Source organism: Nylanderia fulva, unplaced genomic scaffold (genome assembly GCF_048542155.1).
Source record: "Nylanderia fulva isolate GAGA-0341 unplaced genomic scaffold, ASM4854215v1 Scaffold1037, whole genome shotgun sequence".
NCBI lineage: Eukaryota > Metazoa > Arthropoda > Insecta > Hymenoptera > Formicidae > Nylanderia > Nylanderia fulva.
Window position 1 is genome coordinate 10,176 of NW_028189234.1, and position 13,590 is coordinate 23,765.

Below are 13,590 nucleotides of genomic sequence, written 5' to 3' on the forward strand. Positions count from 1 at the left end.
GGGGAAAAATTTTCTAAGTAGGAAAACAAAATGGGGATTCTTCCTCGGCCTCGCCGAAAAAAAAATTGACAAAAAAATTTTTTAAAACACGAAATATTTTTTTGGGGATCTTTAAAAATCTGATCTTTCTTCTCCTTTTAGTCTCCTTTATCCTTTTTTACAATACGTTAAATTTTTTTTAAAACAAAATTTTTATTTTACTAGTTCATCATACGACTATCCTAAAAAAATCAAAAAATTAAAAAGGTCAGGCCATGTTCAAAAAAAGGGGTAAAAAAAAATTTTTTAAACCCTTTTTAAAAATTTTTTTTAAAAACGATCAAAAAAAATTATCACAAAATTTTAACTGATATGTTTTTCAAGGTCCAGAAAAAAATTGAAAAACGTAAATTATTTCTAAATTTAGTAAAAATTTTTTAAACCATAAAAGTAACTGTATGTTAAAAAAGGGGTGCCGTTAAAAGTGTGAAATAAAAAAAGGTTTTTTTAAACAAATTTAGAAAAAATATATTACCATAAAAAGTAACTGTTTTTTTTAATTCAAGGTAAAATTTTTACTTTGAACAACTAAAATATAAAAAAAATTTAAAACAATTTTTCTAAAAAAAAGTGCGATATGTTTTTTTTAAAATTTTAAGTGAAAAATTAAAATTTTCGTTTAAGAATTTGATTTGAAATTCATACTACCCGTACAAAAAAAAAAATTTTGCTCGTAATTCAATCATCTTGATGTCGGAATACGTCGACTTTTAGAGCCTAAAAAATTCCGAAAAAACTTGTGTTCGTCTTCAAGGGCGTTTCCCCGAAAACCCCCTTTAACCGCTGAATTTTGAAATATTTACGTTCACCATACGGCAGATGGATCAGTCAATCTTTAAATGCTTTTTTTTTAAATTTTTGGGTTGCCTATCTCCAATAAAACCCCCTTGGGTTTTTAAACATTAGGTAAACGAACGGCATCTTTTTGCAAAGACCAATTTTTTTCCCGTAAAAATTTTCGGGTTCCTCAAATCATAATTTGCAATATAAAAAAAATTTAGGGATCCCCATCGACGATCGTACATTTTCACAACCTTTTTTTCGGAGGTTTATTTGTCAGTTCGGGTTTTGAAATAGATCTCGCGATTATTTTAAAAAAGGGGGCCTCTCGATTTGCTTTAACATGCTATTAAAATTTATCAAAGGGCCCCCTTTCCCCAAATTTATTTAAATCGTGAAAAAACCCACATAGGCGGACCATCACTAAAACCCGTTTTTTCCCAAATCCTCTTTGCTTTTACAAAAAAATTTTCCTTTTACTTTTGTGTATTTTTTTTAAATGGAGACAAAAAAATTTTTTTTCGAGTACCACTAATTTTGGAATACTTAAAATTTTTTAATATCTACTTTTTTTATTGCGATTTCTTTGTTTTTCCGAAATAATTATTTTGTGGAATAATACGATTGCCGCGCAGAGCGTTTAAAACTGCAACTAAAAAATTTTCCTTCGTTCCTTTTACAACCCCCAAAATTACTAAAATTTTTTGGGGTTTTAAAATCACTTTACCCCAAAATTTTTAATTGCTATTCTCTTTAAAAACCCTTTTTAAAGACACTTTTAAATTTTTTGTTTTTCCCCAAAATTTTTTTCCCCCCCTTTTTTTTTTTTATTGCTGGGGCACAGTCGACATCTTTTCCCTTACAGTAGAATTTTTTTTTCCGCTGTCGTTTTTACGAGCATTGCTGTTTTTTTAAAACCCTTTACAAAAAACACGTGGGCAAAAACAAATTGTACCCAATGGGTAAAAAAATTAATATAAGTGAAAGGGCCTTTTAATCTTTCGTTGCAATTTTTCTTTAAAATTGATTTTTCTAGACAAAAAAACTGTTTCCCAAACCCCTTTAAAAAAAACTTTTTGTATTCTAGAAAGTATATCACGATATGTATTGTCGCATCTTTGTCGCATTTAATCAAAAAAATTTGTTTCCCCCCCTTTTCCCAAAAAAAAATCCCCCCCCTGGGACCTTTTATTCTGAATTCTGATGAAAAAAAAAAAACCCTTTTTTAAAAAAAGAAAAATTTTCCCCCTTTTTTTAAAGGGGAAAAAATTTAAAAGTCCCCAAAAAGAGAAAAAGGGTTTTTTTTTAAAGAAACCATCATCTGATCTGTCGTATCAAAAATTTTTTTAAAAAATCGTAGATTTAAAACATAAATTCACATTTTTAAAACATGGGGGCTTCATCCCTTATAAATAAAATTTTTCATTCTTTAAAATTTTTTTCCTTAAAATTTTCAAGCCGTCTGATAATTGCGTATATTTTGGTGGGAGATTCAGACCCAAGGGATTGAACATCATGGATTGTCAACCATCGATATTTACTGCGATCCCTGGGCAGATTGGCAGTCTTTTTTCCAAATTTTTTGACCAATTTTTTAAAAAAAAGTTCAATTGAAAACTTTCCTTGAAAACCCCCTCGCCTTTTTCGCATCGCAAAATCTGTTTTTTAAATTTTTAAAACGGGGATCCCCATCAAAGACTTTTTCTGGTCTTCGGGTTTTTGCGACATTTTTAAACCCCCAAAAAACATTGGGGTGTTTTAATTTTTAACCCAAATACCCCTCGTTTTGAAGTTTAAAAAAGGGAAAGGAAAAAGTTTTGGGGGAGGGGGGAATTTTTTGGTTTTTGGGGGGGGGTTTGGGCCTTGTTTTTTTTTTTTTCGGATTTGGGGGAATTTTTTTATTGCCTTCGTTAAAACAGACTCTGAATTCTTAAAGGCATCCGTGTAAGCTCTCGAATGTAACTCTTGAGTTCACAACTCAAATCTCTCCATGGTTTGAACAGAAGAAGCAGCGAGTAAACGTATTTTTCGTTCTCAGTTTTTATATTAAATCGATAAATGTTCCTTAATAACCCTTTTTTTCGTTTTTTTTAAAAATAAACCCGATGCCAGTTTGTAACACTTGACTTCGTCATTATTTGGCATCTGTTTCGTAATTTCCCAGAATCCTGGCAAATCGTACAAATTCAATGATTTCTACTTCTGAGGTCATGTGGATAGTACTCATCGATGAGTGCCGAACATAATATTCGTAGAATTTTCATCCGAGAGCTTGTAAAATTTCATTAATGGTTTTTTAACTTTTCTATTTCTCACCTCATTAACATCGATCCATTTGGGACCAGGGTAATCATTTCCGTACCGTACGGGAATTCCCTAATAGTGTATCCGCAGCTTCTAAAGCCCCGTATTCTTTTTTTCTGTTATTAAAGAACGCATTGCAAAATTCCACAGTTTCGGATGCCAAGGCCTATTCGAATCTAATCACTTCAAAGTAGACGGTATTGCATTTTTTTTCCGCTTTGTCATGTTATTTTGTAAATAATAATGTTTTAAAAAACTCTGGATTTTTCTTGAATAAATTGTAGCCATAATTTCCCGCCAGGCTACTTTGATAGCCGGATTATAATCGTTTAGAAACCTGTCCGACTCCTTGCGAGGAGATCGTACAATCTGCCTCTACTGCGTAAATTTGTTCTAAGCGACTATCGAAGGATAACGTCTCTTAAACGAAATTCTCGTAATCGATTGAGAAAATCGAACCGACACTTTTTGTATATATTAGTGTCGTTTTTTTTCGGACCAATGCAATACGAGTTCTGTTTATGATTCTGATCACTATTACCGTATCGTAACAACGTGTGGGAAACTGTTTCAACTGAAATTTCATCACACGTTACTTATTTTTCGAATAAACGTAGCACTTCTTCATCCGGCGATTTCCTATACTGACATCTTTTATTCAATCATACATGCATGTGCTTAAATACCTCACTTTGATATTTCATTGCCAATAGTAATGAATAAACTTTTCCTATTGATTATCGGACGCACAAATAAAATCAATCATGGCTTTGAATTTTATGCACTGAAATCTAGAAGTACTACAGGTTCGTCATCGACTAGTTTCGCTGATGCCTACCTTTCTTATCGGATTCATATCTCGTAAAATTCAACCCAAACGACCATTTCCATTCACTAGGGACGCAAAGTCAAACCCTGGTCCTGGACGTAATGCAAAGTCATCATTTTACCATTATTGAAGACGGTTTGTCGCCAAAATTGATCCGTATTTCTCAATTTTGCAAAAATAGTCCATCAAATTCGATTCTAATCCGGAACCTTTTCAATTCGTTCCAAGTATCTACCATCAGTGTATCTCCTCTCGTGGGTTAGTAACCATCATCTATAATAAGATACCACTTTCTATACTGTCGTAGTTAGCAAATCATGAGAAGAAAACAAGATAACGGCGTTCAACCTGAAATCTACTATTTTTCGACATCAATCGTGTTTCAATAAATAAATATTCCGGCAATGCAAAGTTTCTATCTTCTCGTTGTTCCCATTACACCCATCAGGATATAAATCGGGAAACACATGACATCCAGATATTTATAACATTATCCATTGGAAAATCTTCAATTTTCAATGCATTTGATAAGCGTCATGCAGCTTTCGTTTATCGATTCTTTTCGCGTGTATGGGTTTATATTGTATACTGATCGTGTAATATCCGAATTCTCAGTGATTTGTGTGAGAAACGCCCTACGTTTTTAAAACGATTGAATCATTATTATTTTTGTTTTGCTGTACATTGTACAAATTCCATGGTGGTATTTCTCAACCACCTCTCATTTTTTCGTCATTGTCGCTTTCCGTCATCGACAATCGATATTCTGTTTTCCTGCAACTTCTCATTTACTAGATCATCGATGACGCCGGAAGACCAATTTTTCGAGTATGAGGATTATTTTCGTTGCAACCATTGAAAGCTTATACACTTTATTAATCTACCAAATTTTTCCCAAAACCTACTTTCGATTTCTTGGGTATACCTCGAACGAAATGTGAACTCGTGATTCAAATTTATAGGGATCTTCCGGAGGACATACCTTATCCAATGTTTCTTGTAAAGGTATAGGCAAATAAAATGTTCTACCTTTTACTTGCGGATCATTGTCTATGCGGTAGTTTGTTCGAAACATTGCCCATCAATTGCGCTACTTTATAATCTGCTTCATTTCTCTTGATTACATTTTCGTAATCACTGAAAATCTGACAAAAACATCTGGTATGGTTTCCCACAAGAGTATTCCAAATGCAATTTTAGTAGAGGCAACACGGCCTTTTCTGAAATTTACCCAAACAAAGCCTTACAAACGAATTGAAGTATTATTACTGTGTTCTTTTACGTTTGCTATCAGATCTTCCAAAAGGTCCGTCTATTGTATCTGCAGCTGCTGCTCGAATTAGAACCGTCCTCTTCTCAAGCTATTTTTCCCGCAAGAGATGCAGGGATACGGGTAAAATCAACATCGCTTTTTCCATGACTTAAATGCTTCGTAAGTTTGCGAGAAAATTTTTTTTTTCCTCGTCAAACAACATCAGTTTTACATTTTTTGATAAAAGCGTTGCTTTATGCTTAAAATCATTAGCATCTCAATTAATTTATCCATATTTGAATGAATCTCAACAGAATGAAAACAGTTGAACAAACTTATTATAATTGTCGATACAATTTGTAAACATTTCTCGAATATTACTCACGAAAGGAAAAATGAGGTGATAAAATTTTTATCGTTGCAATGTATGAACTTGCAAAGATTCGGATTTGTATAGCATTCCGAGATTTCCCTAAATCTGCTACTCGTACGTGAAACGGAACAATTTTTTACTGCTCTATGAATTAACATTCATTATCTTTTTCAAATTACCTTTCTTCAAACAGTTCCAAAAATTTTAACAAAACTGTTTCTATGGAAGTAAATCATTTATTTGTGGCATGTGTTCTCATCACAATGCCACATTTTTAACTTTTTATTTACCATGGTTATCTATTAACGGCAAAACTTTTACTCCCGTGAGGAGTAGGATTGTCTCATTAATAAAGTGGTTGCTCAAACTTTTTTCCTTTGCTCGCTAAGCAGGTTTCATAAAGTACGCTTCGGAAGACGAAGTTGGTTGGATAAGCCACAACGACAATTATTTTTTATTGACGGCTATAAATGAATTTCAAATCAAATCTCTATAAACGACTATTATATTTTTGCACTAAGAATACATTCGCACTTATTTTTCTAGAATCAAATTGTAATCAGTTTTACTTATATGTATGTTGTTCAATGTAAAACTTGCACCTTGAATAAATATCAGTTACTTTTTCCATGGTAATAGATTATTACTAAATTTAGTAATTACCTTTACTAGTCACGTTGAACTGGCCCTTGAATAACATATCAGTTACTTTTCGTGATAATTTAATTATTAGATCTTTAAATGTTAAGGTTTTTTTAAATTTTGAGGACCTTCTTGTTGAACATGGGCTGACCTTTCATTTTTAATGATTTTTTGGAGAGTTAGGGTGAGAGAGGACAATGAGGTAAGAGAAGACGAGATAGGCTAAAAGGGGGTGAAAGAGGACGAAATTGGTGAAACAGGCGAAAGAGGACGAAAAAAGACGAAAGAGGGTGAAAAGAGGACGAAATAGGGTTGGAAATCTGGTGATAGAGAAAATGACACTAGATTTAAAGAGGACGAAAGCGGGTGATAGAGGGCGAAAAATGGTGAGAAAGAATACAATAGGTGTTAGATAAGGACGAAAGGAGAGTGCAATAGTGTTATAGGGAATGAAAAGAGAGTGTAAAGAAGACGAAACATGTGACATAGGTGAGAGGAATTAACGGAGGGTTCTATATAATGAAATAGTTTGCAGATGACTAAAGAGGTGTGAAAGAGAGCGAACGAGGGGATGAATAATTACGAAAAGGGTGAAATATTTTAATCTAGGACGAAAGAGGGTAGGTAGGACGAAGAGTGTGAAAGCTGACTAAAGATTACAAATAGGTTGAAAGGAGGACTAAATAGATTGAAATAGGACGAATTTTGTTGACACGAGTATTATTGAAATAGAGTTGTAATTTGGCTAAATGACGAAATAGTGTGAGAATAGGCTAGATTTTGACAGATGACTAATATGTTGACCTGAGGTCGAAAGAGGTTTAAAGATACGAAAGAGGATGAACTAGATTCTAAATATTTTGAAAGGATGAACGAAAACGATAGGGTGAGCAAGAGTGGTGAGGAGAGGACGAAGAGGTGAGCGAGACGAAAGATGCGAAATAGGGATGTTAGTGGTACTCTGTTGTACATCGTATATTCAGAAGTAAATAGGGAGTTTTGTTTTAGACCAAAATTTTTTTTTGGGCGGGTCGAGGAATGTGGGGGAAAGGGGTTGCCCTCATCCACACGAGGCTCACCCCCATACTTTGGGGGGGGGAAAAACGTTTATGAAAGGATGAGGTTGAGTGAATAGGTGAGAGAGTCATTTATAGAATATATGTAATCCTGAAGGGTCCGTCTATACTCAGCTGACAGATGAAGAATAATAAGAAGAGACACCGTGAACTTACTTCATTTTATCCAAATAAACCCAACACTCTCCGCAACATCCCGTATCTAACCGATAACACACACGAGATTTGATCGGCTCTTTTGAAACTTTTTAACTTTTACGTAACTTATGCTCATTACCACTTTAACAAACTTATAGGTCTCACTTGACAACAGCCCGCGTTCAGATTAGAGTCAAGGTTGTACTGCTAATGTACACAATAGCGGCGTCGTGTCGCCAAAATATAAGAATACTATTAATAATTCACTAAATCAATAAGTTTCTGAACACTCTATAACCAATTATGCCTAGCAGAGGGCTTAGGTGAATAGGTTTGATAGAAGAAGGTGTGATTACGATGGAGTACAGTAAACAGGAGTTATACGCTTTGGCAGTATGGTTCATCATCATGTGTATTAACTACGTGTCTGTTGACCCCTACATATCAAACAGAAATAAAATAAGGGTGGGTTGAGTATGAAGCTGAGATCCATGAAGGAGGTCTGGCGGGCAACATGAAAAGAAAAGGTGAGAATAGATAAAATGCAGAAGCAACAAGGCGGGAAGGAAAAAATATAGAAGGTAAGGGAGGGGGAAGGGAAAAAAATAAAAAGAAGAAAAAACGGGGGGCTGAGTGAACATAAAAAGTGAATCATGATAAGGATACACACAGGGGGACACAGTGGGGAATGACAGAGGGGGGGAAGGGGGGGGGGAGATGACAGGGTGGAGAAGGGGAGAGGGACAAAGGGGTGGGGGGGGAAAAGATCAAAGAACAAGAAGAGAAAAAAAGGGGGGTAGAGAAAATTAGGAAAAGGAATGGGTGGGGAAGAGCAAAAGAAGAAGGGGGGAGGGAAAGAAAGAGGGGGGAGGGGGGAGGATGATGTTGGGAGGAGGGGGAGGGGGGGGTGGGGGGTGGGGGGTGTGGGGGAGGGGGGAGGGGGGGTAGAAGTGTGAGGGTCTGTTGAAGAGAGGGGGATGGGGGTGGTGTTTGACGAATATAGGGTGGTGGAAGGGGACGGAAAAAAGCGTAGACAAAAACCATGGTGAGGGGGGGGTGGGCAAAGGGGTAAGGGGCTAGATGCGGAGCAGGGGGAGGGGGGGGCAATGGCAATTAGGGGGGGGCCAGGGGGGAAGAGGAAGTGGGCGAGGAGGCTAAAGGGGGGGAATGATGGATGGTACACACGGGGACCAAGACTAGCGAGGATGGGAAGAGATAGGGGACAAGAGGGGGACGGGGTACTGGCAAGCACACGAATTCATAAGGCCGATTCGGACCTTTCACAACCTTCATAATTGTTTATTGCCTTTTAAAAGAAACAAAATGTAAAACTTTAATCAATAGCCCCCCATATACGTACGTGTGAGTCCTTTACTATACTAAATATGAAAGAAAAAAGTTAATTAAAACTTACTTGATACAAATAGTCTGAAAATATAAGAATAAGTTTTCAGCGGCCACTTTTGGCTTATAGACCGATGAACCATAATCTTGAACGCCAGCAGTGGTTCCTATATTTGAAAATATACCAACGCGAAGACTGTAAATTTACAATAATCACTTAAACATAAATAAGCACGAAAGTCAATTTTGGCACATTAGTTTTGATGAAATTAAAATTCATCTTTTTGTGCATCAATTCCTTTTTCGTTGATTGATACCACAAAAATACCTCTTAAACTTGGAGAATTGAACATTTTGAATCAAATTTACTTTGAGAAAGTTATCAATATTAATCCCCTATCTTAATATGTATATATCTATGGAATCTTAGAAAGGTTATTAATTCAAAATAAACGTTTTGCTAATAATTACTATATTATTTCTTTAATGTGTATGTTCTCCCTTCTTCTGGACATCCTCGGTTCCCCATCACTGCACTCACTTCCCCCCGCAGCCCGTATCCCCCGTATTCCTCGGCTCCCCCATGGTTAAATATTTCCTAAAGGCAGTAAAAAATGATAATATCCATATACCATTTGGCCCAAATAAATTTGGCCTCAATCTTTATGTGGTTTTTTCACCAGTACTTCATCTTTACCTCTTTTCAAACATTATAAAATTTTTTTAAATGTAATTAGATGTTAACTGAAAAAAATATATATTTGTAATAATAAAGTATAAACTATATTGTATACATATGTTACACAATACAGTTTATCACTATATAAGACCCCAGACAAGCAAACATATGCATTCTGTACTCATATTGATTCATATTCTTACAAACAGACGACAAAAATTGACAGAAGATGCAGGCTCATAGCTATTCAAAAACACGGTCCTATTTATTTTTTAGAATTTTGCAAAAATGTCAATATGAGTAAACAATAATGCTCAATTAATATTTGAGCTCACCTTTTTCGTCAAATGTATGTACTTGTGCTTATAATACTCATTATAATATGATTACAAGATCTACACCACATTTCAATCAAAACCAGAAGATCATGTCAATTCAATCTGATAATCAGGCATTGCTATCCGGGATTAATTAAAATTCATATTTTGTCACATAATTTTACTGCCATTCTAATTCGGCAGTTATTATTTTCATTTCTTTTCAAAGAATTATGCAATGCCTATTTAACTATATAAAAATGTACCTTATTTTTTATACGTGCCCATCGAAGATTTAGGAGGTGATTCAATCTTTTATGCAAAGTAGATTTTTTTTCATTTTCGCACAATATCCAACTAATGGATGCAACATGGCTCCCCCCCCCATTCGCTTAAAAAATGTTTGAAACAAAAGTAACTCGGGTTTGTATGCACTTTATGCCTGTGCACTTCCAATTTTTAAAAAGAGAGATGACGAAGAGAACAATTACGGACCGAGCAGAAGCCACGTCCGGATCACATCCGGTAGATATTTTTACACACCGATTTTCTTATTGCTCCTCACTTTAAAACCTGGATACCGCCGTTTACAATGACTCCCTCTTTCCTACACAAAACAACACCCAAAACGCCCCTCTATTTTCCTTCTCCCCCTTTTTTCCTTCTCACGCTCTCTCCACAACTCGGCTCCTCTACTCTGTCCTCGTCTCCCGGCTTACACTAAATCCTCTTTTTTTACACTTCCTCTATCCTCTAACCTATCCGTTCTATAAAAATCTTTATCTATCAATCAATCTATCTTTCTTATTATATGTTTCTAAATACCATACCCATGCCTTTTGCGTGGGCCGTCTTTATTCGTGTCTCCTCTTCGTCCACTTTATTACAATACGACACTCGTTCACTGTCTCATCTTCGATGGCTCCACAGCGCCACCTGGTCCGATGTAAGAGGTTGAGGGGGAAGTGGGCCGGTTCTCCTTCTGCATTTCCACTTTCTTCGCGTCTCTTCTTAATTCGCGGGGCCCCCACGGGACCCCGTGGCCCTGGCAGGAAAGGATCTCCACGGGTGAAAAATGCCCAATTTATTATCGGCGTGATTCTCTCGCGCGTCACTGTTTGTCGGAACGTTGTAAGTTCAGAGGTTCCCCATCCCGGATTCCGAAGCAGCGACGACCACGCCTATAACCGGTGATACAAACGGACCTAGAATTGTACAGTCTCTCATTTTATTAGTGATTGTTATTAGACGCTTGTCGCGGTCCGCGCCGATAACAATTCATTCTCATTCGTCATTTCGAGATGTTAAGAGAAATTTTATAGATATTTATCTACTCGTATAATTTTGTCCGTGCGCCCGACCAACCGCGTGTTCTCTCCCCGCGCACAATAGTAGAGGGGGGCTCTCTCCCGCGTATACGCCAGACAGTCGCCGCGTTTCTTTTACCAAGATTTGAATAAATGGCTTGTACTCAGTATTGTGCCGCTCCTTCTGTTAAGAACTATAAAGCGTAATATGTATCGTCTCCTACGTCGCATAGGAGATATATAAGTGTAATTCTTTCCCACGCCCATGCATTATTTGTTTATTATTAGCTATTTTATGTGTATTTTTGCGCGAAGGAACTTCGTGTCGTAATAGATTCCAAATAAATCACGCGGGAACAACCTATAGTTTACGTGAGATTTCGTAGTGCCGCGGTTACTAGAATCAATTACTTCGCACGGATCCTATAAGTCTCGTGCCGTAAAAATTATTGCACGTTATACGAGCAAATTTACTCCCGGGTTTCGCGTGTCAACCGAATAATCTTCCGCGTCGGGTCGTCAAAAGGTCGCGGATCATACACCGCGCCCGTGTCCGCCGTACTTTCGCTGTACCTGCATTCTTTCGAATGTAACCTCCGATGTTTGATTGCTTTGGTATTTCGGCTCCTATAGCTTCGCCGCCCGCCACGAAAAACGACAAATGCGACGGAATTTTAATTACTATCGTTCTCCAGAATATTATTTTTTTTGTATACAATATTACCCTACTTTTCTTTTTTTCTTTCCTTTTGTTATTTCTTCGCATCATGTTAAAATATATTCACTTTATACTACAATTTGGGGATTCTAATAGCCACTCTCACACGCCCGTTCGCTCTTCCGTCCGAACTCCCCCTCTACCCCATGACGCTCTGAGCGAGGCTAGTATTACCGTCGCGGAAATTTCGGATTTTTTTACGACTTTGAAAGTTCCGCTGTTGATTTGTGAACTTTTCCGAGTGACGCGATCTCGCGCCTGGCGCCAAGCAAACTAAAATTTTATGGTGTTTTCGCGAATCTCCCGCTTTTCGCGCCAAAGGTTTGCCGTCGGCCACCTCCATCGGCCTTCTTTTCCGGGTAACTATTTATCCGACCGAATAAAAAGAATTAACGTTACATATATATATAGTATCGTCTGTCCTGTCATTCCTGACCGCGAAACTATTTAGTAATGGCCATTTTTTCGATGTTATTGTCTCGATTCGATTTCCCGATTCAGCCGCTTTCGGACCATTATTTTTCCCGCCTATTTTTTTTACAGAGGAAGTTCAAAGAATGAACATGGGGAATTTCGAGATCCCATATGATACAATTCCTTAGTTTCTAAATTTTCTTCTTTTTTAAATTGTCGCAATAACATCGCGTGTGGCTCTATTGGTGAGGGAATGAAGTGTAGATTGTAGTTTAAAATTAAGGAGCCGACTTAAAATTTCTTATTTATTAATTAGAATTTGTTTCTTTTATTTTTTTAAAACATTAGATTCTTCCTAAATTTACTTAGCGTGATTTTTTATTCTACTACTTTTTATACATTATTTTAAACCTATTTTTGTATTATTATTAAAGATAAACTATATTTCATAAAATCTAAATTTTAAACAAGAATATTTTTGATATTTAAATTTAAGAGATAATATTTTTTCTCCACGATTTTTTCATCCACCTCTCTAGATTTTTGACCACCTCCTGTTGTGTGCTCCTGATTCCTTTTGTGTAACGTCTCACTTTATTACAACCTCGCCCTTTTGGCCCCCCTCATCTTTGTGCCGCTGGCTTAATGTCCCCGCCCTATTTTTTGCTCCTTTCTGTTTCTGCCGCTCGCTTGTCCTTCTCGTTCTTTTTTCCCCTCTGCGGTCTTTTCTGCCTCTTTCCTGTTTACACTCGATACTATGAATTTTTGTGGCGCGACTAATCACAATTAAAATAATTATTCTCATTTGCTATTTATCCGATAGGGGATGTTGAATTTCACAGGTTTTTATTTTCATTTATGTTCGCTCGCGTTGGACTTTATTGTGAACTACTGTTTCTTGCGAATATATAATAAAGTTATAAAAGCTCTTATAAATCGAGCAAATAAGATTTTCAAAGTGATAAGTGCGACAAAGCCGTATCAGCCGAAGTAACCAAAACACAACGCGAAGTGTCAGATTTCGCGACACCGCCGCTCTTTTCTGTTCGTTCGATCAGCTATTACGCGCGTTTTTTTCTCCGCCGCGAAAATCGCGAAGACTACGCAAGGGCGGCGACAACTGGGGAAACGGTAAAAATGTTGAGGCGGGTCGCCTAGCCAGATTGTTTTCTATTCCTTGAGACATACGAATCGTTTGCATAGAAGTTTATGGCGAACTCGCAGATTCTTTGACACAGTCTTATTCTCTCTCGCTTCATACAACGAAGATCCGGAGTCATTGCTTTGTATCGCGTGTCACCGCTCGGGCAAAAACTGCGTTTATTCTGATTTAATTTCTTTTCTTTTTTTTTGTTTTAGTCGTTTTGGACTGTAAATA